Source organism: Canis lupus, chromosome 9, assembly GCF_003254725.2.
Source record: "Canis lupus dingo isolate Sandy chromosome 9, ASM325472v2, whole genome shotgun sequence".
Lineage (NCBI taxonomy): Eukaryota > Metazoa > Chordata > Mammalia > Carnivora > Canidae > Canis > Canis lupus.
The window spans coordinates 60,348,034-60,366,506 of NC_064251.1; the positions used below are offsets into that span (position 1 = coordinate 60,348,034).

An 18,473-nucleotide genomic window follows, 5' to 3' on the forward strand; every position below is an offset into this window, starting at 1 on the left:
TGTGGAAGCTGGGGGGTCAGCGTGGCTTCAGTTCCTCCTGCTGTTATCTGGAGCTGTCAGAAATTAGCCTGTTAGGCTTTCCCTTGGACATTTTGTGTATGTAAGATTATTAATAAAGTATGTGTCTGTAGCTCAGGACGTCTTGCAGACACTGATTGCATCCTCCTCAAAGTAATACCCTTGCCCTCTTTGGGTCACTGAGGGAGTAACTGTTTCCCGACTTGGCTCCTTCTCTGGAGGTTTGGAAAAAGTACAGAATCCTGGAAGAAGGCTTCTTTAGGTCCTCTAAAACCCCTTCATACAGCAGAGCCACACTTGCTTAATGCTCTGTTTCCTCCTGCCAGAGGGGCAAGGTGTGTTCTGGGGTGGGAGGATGTGTGGAAATCCGATTTTGGAGCTCCTGGCTCTGTGGGCTCCTGCTGGGCGCCTCCTAAGGGGGAAGTAAAGGCATCCCACACACTCCCCTCTCCATCTGCCTTGGTTAAGTAGGTGTCAGAGGGGCCTGCCTCCTGTCTCTCTCTGCTCGTGTGGAGCAGCCCAGGACAGGACAGTGGGGAGGCGCCCCTGACAAAACCCGGGTCCCCAGTCTTAGGCTTGCGCCCAGGGATAAAAGGCCAGACTCTATGAATTCCAGAAAGAGTGGTTCTCTGGTACATTAGTTTTTGCACTTTCTTCTTCTCACCAAGAAAAGACCTCCTGCCCCAGCCCCACAAACACACAAACTCACTCACTCATGCCATAAGAGAAAGAGCTGACTTTTGAAGTGCCTTTGCTCAGTAACTGTCCATCTGGACTGCTATGTTTGCATTTCTCTACACAAATGCAGTTATTGTTATTAATAATCAGTAAAGTCACCTCTGTCCGTCACCAAGCTTCACGTCTATAATTCAGGCACCAGAGGGCAACTGCTGGAAAGACCACAGGAAGGAGGTATACAACCCAGATGCTCTGAGATTAAATGTGTGCAGCTGCTCTCAAACTTGCCTCAGTAGCTCAGCCCAAGGATGACCTGCCTGGAGTATTAGAGTCTGATATAAATGGTTATTTACTTTTTGATTCAACAATGTTGGATTTTTTTTTTTCTTCTTTTTAAACAAAATTTTCTCTCCCATTTTTGCCTAATGTTCTATTTCAGCCTTGGCCTGGGCACGGCTTATTTATATAGTCATTTAGAGGAGATGAGGGTTTAAGACAAGTTCTTGAAGTTTTGCAGAAAGGTGTTTGTTTTTTCAGAATATTTTGGTTTATGGTGTTTCTTCCTTTTAAAGCTGGGATGTACATGTTTTGGGGGCAGGGTGGGATTCTAAGCTGACGCTATGACATTCACTCAGCAAATTTCTGAGTCTGGAAAACTGTTAATTTAAAAATCTTAATTTAAAAATTGCTTTCCTCTGATTCTGGTATTTGACTTTGTATGTCTATATGTAGGGTCATGGATGTCATGCTTACAAAAAGCTAGTTGGTTAGCCTTTGTGCTGCCATCATTTGGAATGAAAAATAGCAGCAATTGGCATATTTTCTATCCGTGATACTAGGTTAGAACTCTGGGAAAAATTGGTGGGTTAATTCATTTATTTGTTTGTCAGCCTTTAATTGAGTGCCTACTATTAGCTAGTCCCTGTCCTTGAGGAGTTCCAAGATTAACGAGGGAGATAGATGATCATGCTGCCATATGCTATATATATATTATGCACAGGACAGTTCCATGGCATAGCGTCTTCTTACTATTGATATTCTAGTGCCAGAGGATAGTGACTGTGGTTAAAAATAGGGTCCAAATGAATTCTGAGACCTGCATTTCATGGGTATTCAACATGGGGTGGGGGGGCGCTCACTTTATCTTATCCAGCTTGTGCATTTGTAGAAGGCACACACAGTGGTACTTCTCCTGTTGCTTGGTATGGGAACATTGCGGAATTGAGACTGAATATGAATGGAAGGGTCTGTGTTAACCTTGGGTGACGAGTTGGCAGCATGTTCAATGGAGAGGTCTGCCTGGAGAATGCAGGTGTGATTTGGGTCTGTGTTCTATTAGTGCTGTTGGTCTCTTGCCTTTGGGAGATGCTTGGTCTTTTTGCCTTTTTTTTTTTTTTCCCCAGATGCTTTCCCTTTAACCAGTGCCTTGAGGTCCAGTCACTATTCTCAGTGTTTAACCAGTACTTTAACTTGTTTGCTCATAAGCCACCTCTACTTTTGCATTCCGTTTCTTCTCGTGAGAGGCATAGCTTCCAGTGATGGTGTCTGCGCAGACACAGCCTCCTCTGTTCCAGGATTTAGCTTCTTAGGGTCACTTCCTCTCTGACTGCTCTCCCATGCTCCTATGCTTCCTGGCCCATATGAGTTGCTGGACCTCTCTGACTTCACACATTTATCCATCCATCCACAGCAGCCTTCTCCAGGCAAAGGTAATCATCCTCTCCTCTGGGTGCACCCAGCATGCTTTGCATACTTAAGTTACACACTCATAAACCTTGAGCATCCTTTTACCTCTTCCTCCTATTACTCTAAGATTAACTCTTTAAGAGTATAAAGATTGTGTCTTAAGCAACTTTGTATCTCTAGCACTTAGTGTAGTGCTTGGCCAGCATGTTGTGTGCAAGGCTTTCAGAGACAGGGAGATGTATTCCATGTGAATAGAAGAACAGGACATTGAAGGGTCTGAGTGAGAGCACAGGCCTCATGAGACACCAGTTCAAGAGAAAATGTGAAATACAGTTATTTGTAGAGAGATGTGGTTCATATTCTCAAACTTAATTTCTGTTAGTTGTAAGAGGGTATACCTTTGAATCTCACCAGGGAGATCTAGTTAAGTGATAGGCATTATGTCCATAAAGGACTAGGCCATTGGTATTAGAAAATTTAAACTTAAAAAAAAAAAAAGAAAATTTAAACTTAACTTCATAATGAGAGATTCTTAGACATCTTTTATACAGTATAAGTTATTGGGTTAATTATTAGAAGCAATGTCTATTCCTTCCCCCTGGAATGTAAGAGTTCCATGAAGCCTGGGCAGATTTATCTCTTTTGTTCACGAATATACCCAAAGTACACTGAGGAATGGCTATGCCTAATAGGCACTTAGTAATACTTGTTTAATGAAGTAAAGAATTCCTGATCAATAAGCCCTGTGTTTATTTTTAAACATTTTTTTAAAAAGTTGATTTAAATTCTATCACCAGCTAACTTTGATAGAAATGTAGTTGTGCTAGAGTATAAACAAATCTCATTAACACAAATACCATGGTATGTAAAGTCAAATGCATTATTTCTTCCCATAATTGACTGGTTCTTTCTATTAAAGCATTTTAATTTTCCTTGAGATTTGCCATAATATTACTTAACTATTTACTGGATGGTAGCCAATCAATACTGGATTAAAAGCACAGCTAGGAGAATAATAGTTATGGGTAAGTTAGTCCTTCTTCATTATAAACCCAGGAATGTGAGAGAGTATGGTAGCATTCTCAGGTAGCACCAGCTGAGTCTGATATGTCGTATAAGCATTTACCTCTGAAATCTTTCAAACACCATAAAATGATCTAGAACCATAATTTTTTCATGGCTTCTGATTTGTTTGCATGAGACATGTTCCATCCAGGCTAAAATTATAATTAGATATGTTATTTATAGCCAACTTCTGGTTTTGGAGGAACAGAAAGAGCAAAAGAGCTCAAAACCATAACTGTGTTGTTTGTGGGGGTGAATTATGGGAGATATGTCACACAATAATTAAATTTCTTTACCCTTTATAAAGGAACTTTAAAAATAATTGTTACGCAATATTCTCCTTTATGTATAGGAATCTTGTTGAAGCTCTTGAGAAAGTTTGAGTAACTGTCCTTATACCCCTATAAAACTGTTCAGAACCTATCATGCGTTTTGGGAGGAAATAACTTGTTTCATCAAGATAATATCTAATATTTTTTAGTTTAACATTTATTAATTTTTTTAAAGATTTATTTATTTATTCAGAGAGAGAGAGAGAGAGGCAGAGACACAGGCAGAGAGAGAAGAAGGCTCCATGCAGGGAGCCCGACGCGGGACTCGATCCTGGGTCTCCAGGATCACATCCCGGGCCGCAGGCGGCGCTAAACCGCTGCGCCACCAGGGCTGCCCTAGTTTAACATTTAAATTGTTATTCAATTAGTATGTAGTATATGCCAGGAATGAATAATGTGTAACATTTTGGTCTTTGGCCTTTCTGTACCCCAGCATAGACATAAAGATCTCACCCCAGCTTCCCGTATGAGAACCTTTCAGATACCATGTTCATTCAAGATTTTGATGAGCTGAACTTTTAAAACCTGGTCTTACAAACTGAAAACAATAAGTACTTTTGGTCCTTAACCAGATTTGAAATTTAATATGCTTCTGAGTGCACCGTTCCCAAGCCACCTCTGATTTTGATACATACCTGCCATTTCACTTCGACTGTTTTTACTGTCTTAGGAGCCACAGTCTTTGGGAAGGGGCTATGTAAAGAGTAAAATATAATGCAATAAGTGCTATTTGAAAAAAAAATTTTGTGTGTTCAGATTTCTTTGGGGTCACTGATTAGGCAGTGCCCATCTCTGAATCGGGAAAGTGTTGCTGATGGTTTCCAGTTAAGCTGGGTCTTAAAGAATCACTGGGGGCTTTCCTGGAGAAGAATTGGAGAAGAACTTCATAGGCAGTGAGAACAGGCATGTGAAGTCCAGAGAAAGGAAAGATGTGGCAAGATGGAACACTCATGTGATGTCAGTAGCAGAAGATGATGCCATAAATGTCTTGGGGCCAGGTTGGGAACGCCCTTGTGGGACATGCCTAAGAATTCGGATTTACCCCAAAGCAAATGGCGCATCACTAGATGATAGGGCAGGCATTAGAGACATTGATGTTTGTACACCAAAAGGAAAATGGCTTTTTGGTACCTGAAATTGATATTTGCACATGCTTGGGATTTTTTTGGCCATTGTTAGTGGGATGCTGCAAATCATTTTGGGGGTGGCACTCTGATTTAGATGAGAATTTTCAAGCCTCAGCTTTAGGTTTGTTTGTTGCTGCTGCTGTTTTAACTATAACAATGAAATAAGTTCCCGGGACCTTGTTGAAGAATTCTTGTCCTCCTTTCCACTTAAGTTAGCATATGGGCTTATGTTTAGACATTAATTGGGTTAAGTGATAACCATCTTCCTTCTGGAACACTTTCTGACTTAATGGCAGACACAACTATTGTGTCCTTTTTCATCTGCATGGTGCTCATTTCTACTATAAACACAAAAAGCTCAGTTTTCACAGAGGGAAAAAAAAAGCTAGAAGTAATAAAAGAGTCTGGTTTTAAGAACTTTGGTTTCTCTAACTGTTCTAGTGTTTACAGTTCAGGAGAAAAATCAAAGGGCTCTTTCCTTAGGCAGGTGCGGTGGCAGAAGCCCTTTTGCATGGATTGTGTGTTAGCTGCTTTGGTTTAAAGTAAGTGTGTGGGGGATGGGGAAGGGAGTTGGGAGGGAAGGCTGTGGGGACAGCTCCCAGATTTTTACCTTGAAAGCAGGTGCTGCTGAAATATTCCAGAAACAGATGGAATCTCCTATTCTTGTTTTAAGCTATTTATGGTTGTCTCGCCTGAGGGTACCCTGCTATACAAAACTGCACAGCCTGATGTTTGAGGGTAGTTTGGGCATCAAAGCTGGGGCCCCTCTGGGAGAAATCAGCCTTTCTTCCCAATGCCTTAAATACCATTTGGAAAACCTGGATCTTTCACACTACTTAACAGAAGACTTTCCTCTGCTTTTCAAGTATTTCCATCTCTCTGGAGCTGTTTGATTTTTTTTCTTAATTCCTTCCCGTAAAAGTATGATGGGTATAGTGTTGTCTTCTAAATGGTCAGCTGGGAGAAGGCCCAATTGCTGTGGCAGATTGTAATTTTACCCATTGTGGATCAACCCATGATTTAGTAGTAGCCCTAGGACACTTTCTGAGATCTTCAGTATTTTGAAAGGCTTGCATGGGAAGTGTGCTCATCACAGCATCACTTTGTGGGAGGTGATAACTTTTTTTTTTTAATTTTACTAGTTGGGGAATGTTGCATGTTTTATTGCCACACAGATGCCTTTATGCTTAGAAACATATAATCCTCTGGGGAGCCACAATTCAACAATAGTAACAAGCTGTACAGTTAAAAAAAAATCACCTTTGAAGAAAAGAAAGGAAAATAAATGAAACTGTCCTTACTCTCCTAGTGGTCTGCTGTTTGAGGGCTGGGAAGCTGGACAGTTGGAAAGACAGGTGTGTCTTCTGTAGCAGCAGCTGGCCTCCGAGTTGTCTGCAGTAGGAAGAAACTTCTTTACTCCTCCTGGTTCTTTTCGAAGGAAACCAGACTGGTTCAGCCTTCCCTCAAGCAACCTGAGCCCAGCATTGTGGATATTTGAAACTTCAAGACTTCAGCTAAAAGAAGATTTTCATTTTGAGACTGAATGAGTTGGAGATTAAAAGAGACCGTGATATTTTCTCAGTCTGTTTCGAAAGCAGAGCATTTCCTTGTCTTACGGCTCATGAAGCTTACTACAGAGCAACAAGTGCAATCACCCTAGAAACTCCAGGGGTGTAACTTGATTCATTTGGTTTACTCTCATCGCCTCATATGCCACTCAACTTGCTACCTCTAGCAACTACTGCTGATGGTTGATGTCAGACCATTTCGTAGATGGATAGACTAAACCAGGACTCCCTACAGAGGATTTGGAAAGGAGAGGGGAATGATCATTTGTTAGAGTTTATTTAATATACCAGGTGGCTTATGTAATTCTCATTTATTCTTATTGCAACCTTATGAAATCATCTCCATTACAGAGAAGTAGGGGGTTGAGACTGAGAGAGGTACGTGACTTGCCCAAGATCTCACCAGGAGTAGGTGAGGGAATTTGATTTGGAACCCCAGATCCAACCCAGAGCTCATGCTCTCAACAGCTTTGGACATATTTCTAGTAACCTACTTTTGGCACTGATTCAAAACTTCAAATTTTATTTTCTTGCCACCAGAGCAGCCATTATGAGTTTCAAAAGTTTTTTCAACTCTCTGTATATATTTAGTTAAAAGAGCCTTGATGAGTAGTTTGCTGCTGTACAATGATTTTAGAGGTGAGCTGTCAAAAAGAGTTCTTAGAAATAATATACTACAGCCCACCCTCATTTTATAAACCATGAAATTGGGACTTAAAAAGAGATTTTTGTCCCAAGGTTTTTAGCTGGCTAATAGCCGTGTTTTTGATCCCCCAGTCCAGAGTTTGTGCAGGATATGGCGATGATTCTTCCAACTCAGGAGAATAAGGCCAAGGCCACCTGGATCTAAGGTTTTTCTAGACTCAGGAACCTCCAATTAGCTTCAAGGCCAGCATCATTGCAGTCTGTGTGAACAATCCAACCGTATGATTCTAAAGAAAATGATCAGTTCTGTTTAAATCTGAAGCAAAGTACGTTTGAATGGGAAAACCAGTGAAACTGAGCCTGCCTTCTGAAAGAGTCTTAAGAATTCCATGTGAGGAACCCTTTTTGGAAGATGGAACACATTCTACAGAAGCCAATTGATGCTTTTTAGTAGAGTTTGAGTGTCAGCAAATTTTTTGCCCCCCCCCCCCCCAACCCTTCCCCAAGCAAACCACTTTCCTATAACAGCAACAACAAGCAGAAGGCATTTATTTGAGCCTTATCTTTGCTTTTCACTGGGCAGGAGGTAGAAAGGAAAACAACTCAATATGCTTCACACCTCAAATTGCCCTTTGGATCTAAGCTGCACTCTTATTTTAAGAGCAAGTTAGATTTGTGAATACAAAGAGGAGTCCGAATTTAGGTTGTCTGGCCCCTCCAGTGATCAGTTTAGAAGCAATGGGAAGCCTAGCATTTGTCCCTTATGGGGAAGCTCTAGAAGACCGAGGTGATTGTGTACCTCTTTATATCACGTCCAACAGGAAAATCATTATGCCATCTAAAGTTTGGAGATCATACAATTCTCATAAGCAATTATGAGCCACTTATTTTTAGGGTGTTATTTTATGAGATTATGAAGATATACTTCCTCATTAGAGGAGTTTAGAAAACTTGAGGAAAAAGAAATACTGTAATACCCCATGACTCTTAATAGTGACTGGGGGTGCTTTCTTCCTTGAATGGGATCATGCTATAGGTATAGGTTTGTGTCTAGCCCTTTCATTGAGTGTATCGTAAGTCTCTTTGCATCTCATTAGATATTCTTTCCTAAGAATGTTTTTGATTGTATACTTTGTGTGAGATTGATTTATAAGGGAAGAAAGCTCTTAGGAAAATCTGAGCTAGTGTTTTCTTGCCAAGACTTATGTTCTTTTAAAAACTGCATTTGCTGTAGTGACTTTGTCGATTGGCTAATTACTTTGGTATTTTTGTTAAAAAAACAAAACAAAACAAAACTCCACAAAAAACCAAAACCTCTCAACTACTTTTTATCTTAACGTGTAAGTTATTACCAGATTCTTGACAATGAGGAATAGTTATTAACTTTTGAAAACAATGAACATAAAAGTATGGAAATAGTATCAAAAGTCTTCATGAAATCAAGTGGTAAATAATGTACTTAGCTTACTTTTCTTCTCCGTATTTCACTTTGTACATTTATGTCTTTAATCCTTTATATCAGTCTGAGTTGTATTGTGAATGGCAAAAACAGTTATGTAGCATAGAGGAAATACTTTTAAAGTTAGATAGCAATATAAATTTTGATTTTTGGATAATTACATTCTGAATGAGAACGAATTAACACACATCTTAAAACTTTATGTAGAAATATATGGAATTTTAAAACATCATAGATGAAATTAAATTCTATCTTACAATATGCAGTGGAAGTTGAGTAGGTTTTTATTACTACCAGTAATCTTTAGCACAACCAAGGACAGTTGCCCTTTAACTCAGTTCACAGGTGTTAGGCTGTCACTGTGGAGATTTTTAATCCCTTATCTATAACACAAAGCAATATTTATTATGAAATTAGTTCTGAGAGGCATCATTTATGGTTTCTAATCCATTCTATTTCAGAAGCCTTTGAAGTAAAGTGGGTGGAACTTCATATGTGGGGTTAATTGTTCCATTGTTCATTTATTCAGTCTGGTATTTTAACTAGCTCTTTATGTGTATTAATGAGCCTAAAGTGCAGCAAAAAAAAAAAAAAAAAAAATCCTTGGCTCTCAAAAACTTGACATTAAAAAAAAAATAAAACTTAAAAGTGTGGTGGAAAACGAAGTTAGGTGAAATTTAGTGACCTGTACTTTTTGCCTGAGCTCTTATTACTAGGTGTTGTTTTGTTTTGTTTTGTTTTTTAATTTTAGTCCTATAGGGAAGGAAGAAGTCTTTGGGGGAATACAAAACAAAAAGCCACTGCAGGGGGATCCCTGGGTGGCTCAGCGGTTTAGCGCCTGCCTTTGGCCCAGGGTGCGATCCTGGAGTCCCGGGATCGAGTCCCACGTTGGGCTCCCGGCATGGAGCCTGCTTCTCCCTCCTCCTGTGTCTCTGCCTTTCTCTCTCTCTGTCTATGTCTATTATAAATAAATGAATGAATAAATAACTCTTTAAAAAAAAAACTACTGCAAACAAAAACAACTCCAAGCCAAAAGACTCATTTACTACTGTCTAGTTTTCTGCTTAGTAGGATTTTTATGGTCATCTCTGTTTAAAAAAAATTGTAATTTTGGATACTAATTTTAGAGAAATTTTTAGTTTGTACTTTTTATTATTTATTAGTATATGAAGGTATACTAAATGTTGATCATCCTAATTAAAGATAACCAATATCTCTGACCATTGGAGATAATATTTGTTTTTATCATTTTTTTTTTAACTTTGCATTAAACTTCTTCAGAGATTATAATTCTAGATCTTTCTATTTGAAGAAATAGTTTGGGGCAGCCCATGTGGCTCAGTGGTTTAGCACTGCTTTCAGCCCAGGGTGTGATCCTGGAGACCTGGGGTCAAGTCCCATGTCAGGCTCTCTGCATGGAGCCTGCTTCTCCCTCTTCCTGTGTCTGTGCTTCTCTCTCTCTCTCTCTCTCTCTCCCCCCCTCTCTCTGTCTCTCTCTGTCTCTCATGAATAAATAAATAAATAATATTTAAAAAAATGAAGACATAGTTTAACTTTCATGTAGTGGAGCTCCTCCCTGAAGTCATCCTTTCCTCAAATTCAGTACTTGTAGTAGAAAGAACACTTGTGTGTATTTTTTTTTTTAATCTTCCTCTTGGGGTGCCTGGGTGGCTCAGTGGTTAAGCATCTACCTTTGGCTTAGGTCATGATCTTGGGGTCCTAGGGTGAAGCCCTGCAATGGGCTCCCTGCTCAGTGGGGAGTCTGCTTCTTTTTCCTCCCTCTCACTCCCAGGGCTTGTGCTCTCTGTTCTTTCTCATGCTCACTCTCTCTCAAATAAATAAAATCTTTTAAAAAATCTTCTTAAAGGGCAGCCCCGGTGGCGCAGCAGTTTAGCGCCGCCTGCAGCCCAGGGCATGATCTGGAGACCCTGGATCGAGTCCCACGTCAGGCTCTCTGCATGGAGCCTGCTTCTCCCTCTGCCTGTGTCTCTGCCTCTCTCTCTCTCTCTGCATCTCTATGAATAAGTAAAATATTTAAAAAAAATCTTAAAAATTGCATTCATAATAAAAAATGTTTTCACTGATCTATTATTTATCTTTGTCTCAGTTACTTCAGTGGTGGATTGAGGATAATACTAATTCAGAATATTGTGGTAAGATTAAATAAGACAAAAAAAGATTAAGACAGTGAACACTTGATAAAGTTCTTTGTATATTGTATCTACTATGTAAATATTTAATTACAAACCTGTGCTTTTGTAAATTGTGAAATATAATCTGCAAGTAGAAAATTGCATGGAGTTTACACACATATACATAAATTTATAGGTATTATATATATGTGCACACATATGCAAACATAAGTACACACTAATGATTGTATAGCAAATATCCATGTAATCACCACCTAAGAAATCTCCTACACCCCAGAATAATTTTTGTCACCCATGTACGTGTTTCTAAATAATACGGTATAGTTTTCTCTGGTTTTGAACTCTGTATGAACTGAATTATACAATTTGGAATTGTTAAGTCTTATTTGTCTTGCTGAACATGTGAAATTTGACCTTGCTGTTGCTTATAGTGTAGTTTTCTTTGCCCTATCGTGTTCCACATTGTATGACTGTACTATAGTTTAAGTATTCAACTGTAGGTGGCCATTAGGGCTGTTTCCAGTTCATGGCTTTTATGTACATTCTTGAATAGATACCTGGTGTACCTAGGCACTAGGTTTATTGGTATGTAGAACGAGGAGTTGAATAGCTATGTCATCAGATACATTTCTCTTCAATTTTATTGGATAGTGCCAAAATGTTTTCTAAAGGGGCAGTGCCATTATGATTCTACCAGCTCTTCGTGAGCATTGCCGTAATCCCACAATGCTGTTGCATGCCCCTTGCTTTTTTTTTTTTAAAGATTTATTTATTTATTTATGATAGACAGAGAGAGAGAGAGAGAGAGGCAGAGACACAGGAGGGAGAAGCAGGCTCCATGCCAGGAGCCCGACGTGGGACTCGATCCCGGGACTCCAGGATCGCGCCCTGTGCCAAAGGCAGGCGCCAAACCGCTGCGCCACCCAGGGATCCCCTGCCCCTTGCTTTTTAAAGAGAACATACGACATGCTCTTCTTTCTCAAAGCCCATGAGATTTAGGTATTGTCCTTCACTGACCTCATTGTCTAAAGAGGCATTGCTAGAGATAGAGGCAGTCCCTGGGGAGATAGGAGGAAGCCGATCCATCATCCTTGAAAGGTAGAATAAGCTGTGAGGTGGCATGGCTTAACAAGCATCGTCAGGAGTCAGCTCAAGGCTTGAGTTCTAGTGCTGTCAATTTGGACATGGGGCTCCATTTACTCTTTTTGAGCCTTAATTTCCTCATATCTACTTTTTTGGTGAAGATTAAAGAAATGTAAGCAAAGATCCTGGCAGGGTAGTTGGTAAGGCAGTTGTAGCCTTACAACATTACACAGTGCTGGATTTATTACTAGGACAGACCAATTTGTGATATACGTATCTTTGTCAGTGTGATTTGTTAGGGCATGTACATAACCAAGTCTTCATGAACCTGGTCATGTCAACTTAAAGATGACATTTGGTGGCCATCAGTTGGACATCTACACACTGTTGGCAAGAGAGAGTATAAAATGATCCAGTGTTCCTAGAAAACAATTGGCAATATTCAAAACCCTTAAGTCATTACCGCTTTTGGGAATCTGATCTAAGGAAAACTCAGGAATATATTTACAGGTACATGTATGAGGATGTTTATTGTAGCATATGGAATGAAAAATTAGAAAACCATTTGTGGAGGGGAAGAGCTAAACTCTGATACAGTGTTGCCATTAAAGTGTTTTTTGGTGATCCTTTAATGATACAGAGAACATTTAGGACATAATGTTACACAGAAGAAGCAAGAGATGAATTATGATCTGTTTTTTGTAAGAAATTCATAGTAAAACGAAGGTTGATTAACAAAATATTAGAAATAATAATTAGGTAATGGAGTTATGGGTGTTCCTAATTTTCTTCTTCTATGTCTTTATTTTTTTTTCTTTCTATGTCTTTAATAAGTAGTTCTTCTGGCAGTTTTATCCTGTCATGCTCAACCCAAACATTCATTGCACCACAGTTTATATATTTTTTAACTTGGGAAAATGATATCTACCTTCATATAGCACATCATTCCAAATATATAGAATGTTACAAACAACATGCTTTAACTACCAAACTGACAATTGATGCTCTAGCGAGTTTGTCTCCCCCTATGTCCCTCCAAGTTTGTGGTGTAGACTTAAGCTCTGGGAGGACCTGTGTTCAAATTTTGATTCTACCGCTTACTAGCTATAGGAGTATAAGCAGGTCATATCACCTTGGTGAACCTGTTTTCTGATCCATAAAATAAAAGATACTTCCCATGGTAGCCACGAGGATTAAGTGAGATTTTTGATGCTCAATTCAAAGTCATTATTCCCGTGTTGCCTTGCAAGATTTAAAATAACACCATCAGTTGTGAAATGTACCACTGATGTGAAAATGGCTTCTCAGGGGGGAAAAAGAGGGTTGCATTAAATTTTCACATTGATTTCAAGAAGCATCTGGATTTCAAAAATGTTAAAAGTGAGTTAGAGTTTATCTCAATTGAGAAACGATTGTATTAATTTCACAGTGGGCTGTTTAGCAGCTGTCCTGTAGGTTATCGCCATTTTCCACTCACCTAGTTGACCTTTTAATTTTCTCAGAAATTTCTATCTTATTTGTGTAGGGGGACTAGGAACCTATTCCCAATGTGTGCCTCAAACCTGCTATTTATGGCTTCAGGATCTCTGTCATAACCCGTTTTATTCTTTTACAAACTGAGCCCCTGGGGAGCTGTCTGTACTTTTCACTGTGATCCAGCTGAATTCCTTCCCTTCCCCACTCGAGCCCTTTGATTTGGCAGGTTTTTGTTCATCTACCCTAAGGATGGACTGAGATCGCTGAGCTTGGCCTCTCTTGTGGTGCAAAGTGAGAATTGTTTTTAATTGGGCAGAAACATGTGGAAGGATCAGGAATATCTCAAGGGATTACAGAGAAATTCCAAATTTGTACTACTTACAGCTTGTGTTTAGAACAGGGTCTTCTGGGAATAAATGTTAGTTAGTGTGGCCTGTGACCTTAAAAACTGTTGACATGGACTTCAGCCAGAAACTAGCCACAGACCTCCTTTGTTAAACTCATTCATAGCTCCTTGAAAACTCTAGTCAGTGAAAGTTGCCAGCTCCAATCTAAGCAGAGCGCTTTTTTTTTTTTTTTCCCATGCTTTGGAAACAGAGGACGCCCCTTAACCAGCAAGGCTTCTTTAATAGGACTACATGGCCTTAAACGCAATTGGAATTGACAACTTCCTGGCTTGGGTTTGCCAACTGGCAGGGCTCTGAGGCCGAGGGGACAAACAGCGTTGGGGAGCTGTGCACTTGTGTTTGTGTATGTGCAGGGGAGACTGACCTCCAGAGCGTTGCGATACCCCTTCACTCCAGAAGCCACACTCTGGCCTGAATTGGACATGTCTTCCTAGTGTTCTGGCTGGGACTATTCAGAATTATCTTTCAATATAAGGGGGGGGGGGGTGCTGAAGAAAAGAACTGCCCTTTCTTTTCAGTGGTGTTAAGCCTTGCTTTTCCCTTCTCCCCTCAGAACCCTTGGTTTAATCTTTTCATCAGCGTTGTGTTGGCTCAAATATAGAGGAAGAACTTGCTGCAACGAAGATTGGGGAATTGTTGGTTTTGAATGGTACTCAGCACCCACCCACTCAGGAACTTTATGTAACACATTTTCGTTCCTGTCAAGCTGAAGGGACAGCCAGGGTATCTCTTCATTTTACTTATCAAGGAAACTGAGGCATGAAGAAGTGAAGCAGTTTCTTAGGCCCTGCTCTCTATCAAAAAGAATCCTAAGAAAAGACCTTAGACGATTTGCTGCCTCTGCAAACCAGCATCTTAATTGAAACAAGAAACTAGTATTTTCCCTGGTTCTAGTCTTTAATCCAAGGACTACATTATCTGAATTTAAAGACAGGGAGGCAAATAAAATGTTTTAAAAAATGAATAAGTGAATCATACTAAAAAGAGGAAGTAGTTATTCTGCTTACAAAGCTTATTTATTTTAATACTGTAACATGTTGATGATGGGTAGGGAGTCTATCAACTGTCATCCCGAGATACACAGTCATATCTGTCCATCTTAACCGTTTGTTAAATTTTGGTTATTGGAAAATGATATTTATTTCCACTTATGCTGTTGAAATTGTTGTTTTTAACCTAAATGCTCTAGCAAAGCCGTCACTTCTAAAAGCTGCTGAGGTTTGGCATGATTTCAATCAGGTATGTGTGAAGGAGGAAAAAAGGCATGTCACATTGGCCTAGGAATCAGTGGCACATAGGCCTTAGGAACATGAAAACTCTAGAAAGAGAAATTATATAATTTCCTAGAGGCTTTACAAGAATTTAGATGTAAATAAGAGAGAACACTTATGAGTACCTGATCTATAGGTGCTCCATAAGTATTTATTGGATGGATAAAATTGCTGAGATCGCTCCTTTCCCAATCCCAATTTGCCTTCCTCAGCACCCTTTCCTTAGCAGATTTATTCCTCCCACAGAAGGTAGATGATGCCTTCATGTTGAGTCACCTAAAGTTCTAAAATAAAGCTTTTAGATTTAGTCAGAACTAGATTCAAGTTCTGACAGCTTAGCCATGTGATAAATCAAAAACACTTGACTTTTCTGATCATTTCCCACATCTGTAAAGATAATGAGACCAACTTTGTAAAATCGATAATATACAGGTAAAAATGTTATATAAAACATCTAGTTTGGGAGTTAGTAACAGAATTTTTTTTTTCCAGAAAGGAAGTTATATTTTCATCATATGCTTCTCTCTGTCTTCTATCAAAGGGAATCATATGTAAAGGTCTGCTGCCTCTATGACTCTCGCTGCTCATTCAGGGAGTGTAGTTACTCTGTAGACCAGCTAAGAGTGATTGAAAATGTCTCAGACTCTACACAGAAAATCTTTATAGAGCCCCTTTTCATTAACAATTACATCTTTGTCTATGTTTAATATTTGTATTAAAAAATTTTAAATGCTATGTATTTGTGTAATTTCTAATACCAAAGACAAAAATAAGCATTTTTTCCCATAGATTTTCTTGCCTTATATAGCCATTGTGTAATATGGAGAGTTAGAATGGTATTTCACTTTGTAATATTTTATAAATATGTCAGTATGGTTAATAGTTGCTATTTTCATTAAATTGAGAAGACTTTAGTGGTCTATGGAAATTGTTTAATGGTTGTTTTCTGTACACTCTTACTAAAAATAGGTGATTGTTAATCACCCATTCAGCCTATCTAAATATATTTTCTAAGAAAGCCAGATTCTCCATTTGCTTGCTTCTTGAAAAAAAGAAATGTTTGTGATCTCAGAACATTAAGCAGTACAGAAAATTAACGTAGAATTCTTCCAGCTTGTGTTGAGTTCCCCTTCGTACAGGATTTCACTGTTAGTTCTCTCCCTTAAGCACACTTAAAGGTTGTTTTTATAAGAATTAATTCTAAAACTCTTCTCCATATGAGCTGATGAATCTGTTGGGTTTCATAACCTCTGTATTTATTGTGTGCGTCTCACCCTTAGTGTTTAGTATGAACAGCAAATGATCAGAAGCCGATTTTCTGTCTTCTACATACCAGGGGATTAAGAATGTACTCTGGACAAGGTGGAAGAGGGTGAAGAATTCTGGTGTGTAGAAAAGGGAAGATTATTTGTCAGATTTCATTTTACTGGACTATTTCCCCCCCAAAGTTCATAAGATGAGAGCATGTCATCTTTTTTCCTAAAGATCTCCCCCTCTAATGCTACCTCATTTTCTAAACTTTCATTAATAGCTCTTTGCAGCTGAAGCAAATATTTTAGATCTTGTACTCTCCTACAGCTGGGAGTGTCTTTCACACATCAAAGGCAGATATAAACCTCTCATTAAAAATGATAGTATGAGTTCATCATCTCAGAAGAGGAGAACCTGAAAACTTGAGCTAACTTTGAGCTCTACAAGTCAGATGGAAGCCGGACTGACATTTTTCCCATGGGTTACCACATTTCTTTTCTGAGTTTGTCACTCCAGATGCTTTAAAGTGTGCCTTTCCCCCTTAGTTTCTTTTTTTTTTTTAATCTTTTATTTATTTATTCATGAGGGACACAGAGAGAGAAAGAGAGAGAGAGAGAGAGAGGCAGAGACAGGCAGAGGGAGAAGCAGGCTCCATGCAGGGAGCCTGACGTGGGATTCGATCCCGGGTCTCCAGGATCGCGCCCTGGGCCAAAGGCAGGCGCTAAACCGCTGAGCCACCTGGGCTGCCCCTTAGTTTTGTTATATGATTATGATGATATGAAGATTATCTTTATTTGGAAGAGGATGTTAGTTCTAGGGCTTAAAAAAGATAAATGCTTGAAAATTTATTCTTAATAAGAAAACAAGGAATCCTGACACTTAGGAAGAAAGCTGAGTGTATACTTGTTACTGTCCCTTCCTCTTCTACACACGTGCTAGGCCTTCTTACTCCCTAAGTGCACTGCCTGGCCTAGTGTCTATAAGATATTTATTTAAAATTTCTTAAGTCAGCTCTCAAGATTCACAAATTCCTTTTTTCCTACCTCTTTCTAATGAAAAGCAACACTGAAATCAGAGTGGTTGAACAGATTTTTTGAGAGTATGGGAGGACAACTGGTCACATGTCCTTTAGATTTTATTTTTGAAAACAGTTGTAGATTGGGGTGAAGACTGGAATGTTATATTCTAGCTAAAAGCCACACTAAATATTTTTAGCTGCTTTTATATGTATGTGCATGCACACACACAAAATAATGTGTTTTAACAAAGTATTATGTGTTCTATCATTTGAGTAATAGCCACAGCAAATCCAGATTAAATCTTTCCCATAGTATTTACTTTCCTTACTTTTAATCTTTTCCATAGTATTTACTTTTCAAGCTCCGTGTTAGTATTTTTTCTAGCCAAAGGTGAAGGTTGTCCCCAGATAAATATTAGGATGGCCTGCCAGCCAAATCCCAGGCAACGCACTGAATTGCTCTCTTTGATAGTAGAAAGGTCGGGTTCAAGTTGCTCTGAATGGCATTTAACTATAAAACAATAGCCTTAACAAAAGTTACTGGTGTCCTTCAAATGGTTTCTGTACCAGTAGCCAATCCTTTTGGCATTTTAGCATATGAGGCTTGTTCCATAATAATTCAGAGTGCAAGTTCTGAGAATGATGACGGGGTGGGGGCGGGTAGAGGAGAATAGTACATAGACATATTACAAATGCATGAAGTAAAGAATGAAAAGCAAGCAAGCAAACAAAAACATCACCACCCCTATACACACACATATACACACATACACGCGCACAGAAACCCAGAAGCTGTTGACTCGGCAGTTTTTCATTCTTTATGGCTCTAGGGACAGGTTTAAATTGGGAAAAATTTTTTTATTCTCTTGCGCTGTGTTGAACAGAAATGCAGTGTTTGATGTAATCTGGCCCAGATGTCAGCAGTGTGCAGCTTTGTGATGATTATTTATCTTCAGGTTTTTTACTTTGTAAAAGGAGAATCAGCAAACAATTGTTTAGGGTTTTAAGTCCTATTTAGTGACTGTTTTTGAGATCCTGTGTGTGTAACAAACCTATAGATTAGTTTTAATATGTATTAAATTTCATTTCATTTTAGCTATTAATCTTAAAATCCTCTTCAACAAATGCTGGTTACGAGTCCCCTGATAAATGTTAATATGTTCAGCACTTTTTATTCTGCGTATTGTTCCTCTTATTTCCATTTCTCATTCTTACAGGAAGTTTTTCTAAGCTAAG

At 39.0% G+C, this 18,473-nt stretch overlaps 1 protein-coding gene across 18 annotated transcripts in view; it reads left to right on the plus strand.

The window, feature by feature from the left end:
- The window catches only part of DENND1A (DENN domain containing 1A), a 539,854-nt gene that overhangs the window by 193,531 nt on the left and 327,850 nt on the right, over positions 1–18,473 (plus strand). The gene's annotated exons all lie outside the window — the stretch shown is intronic.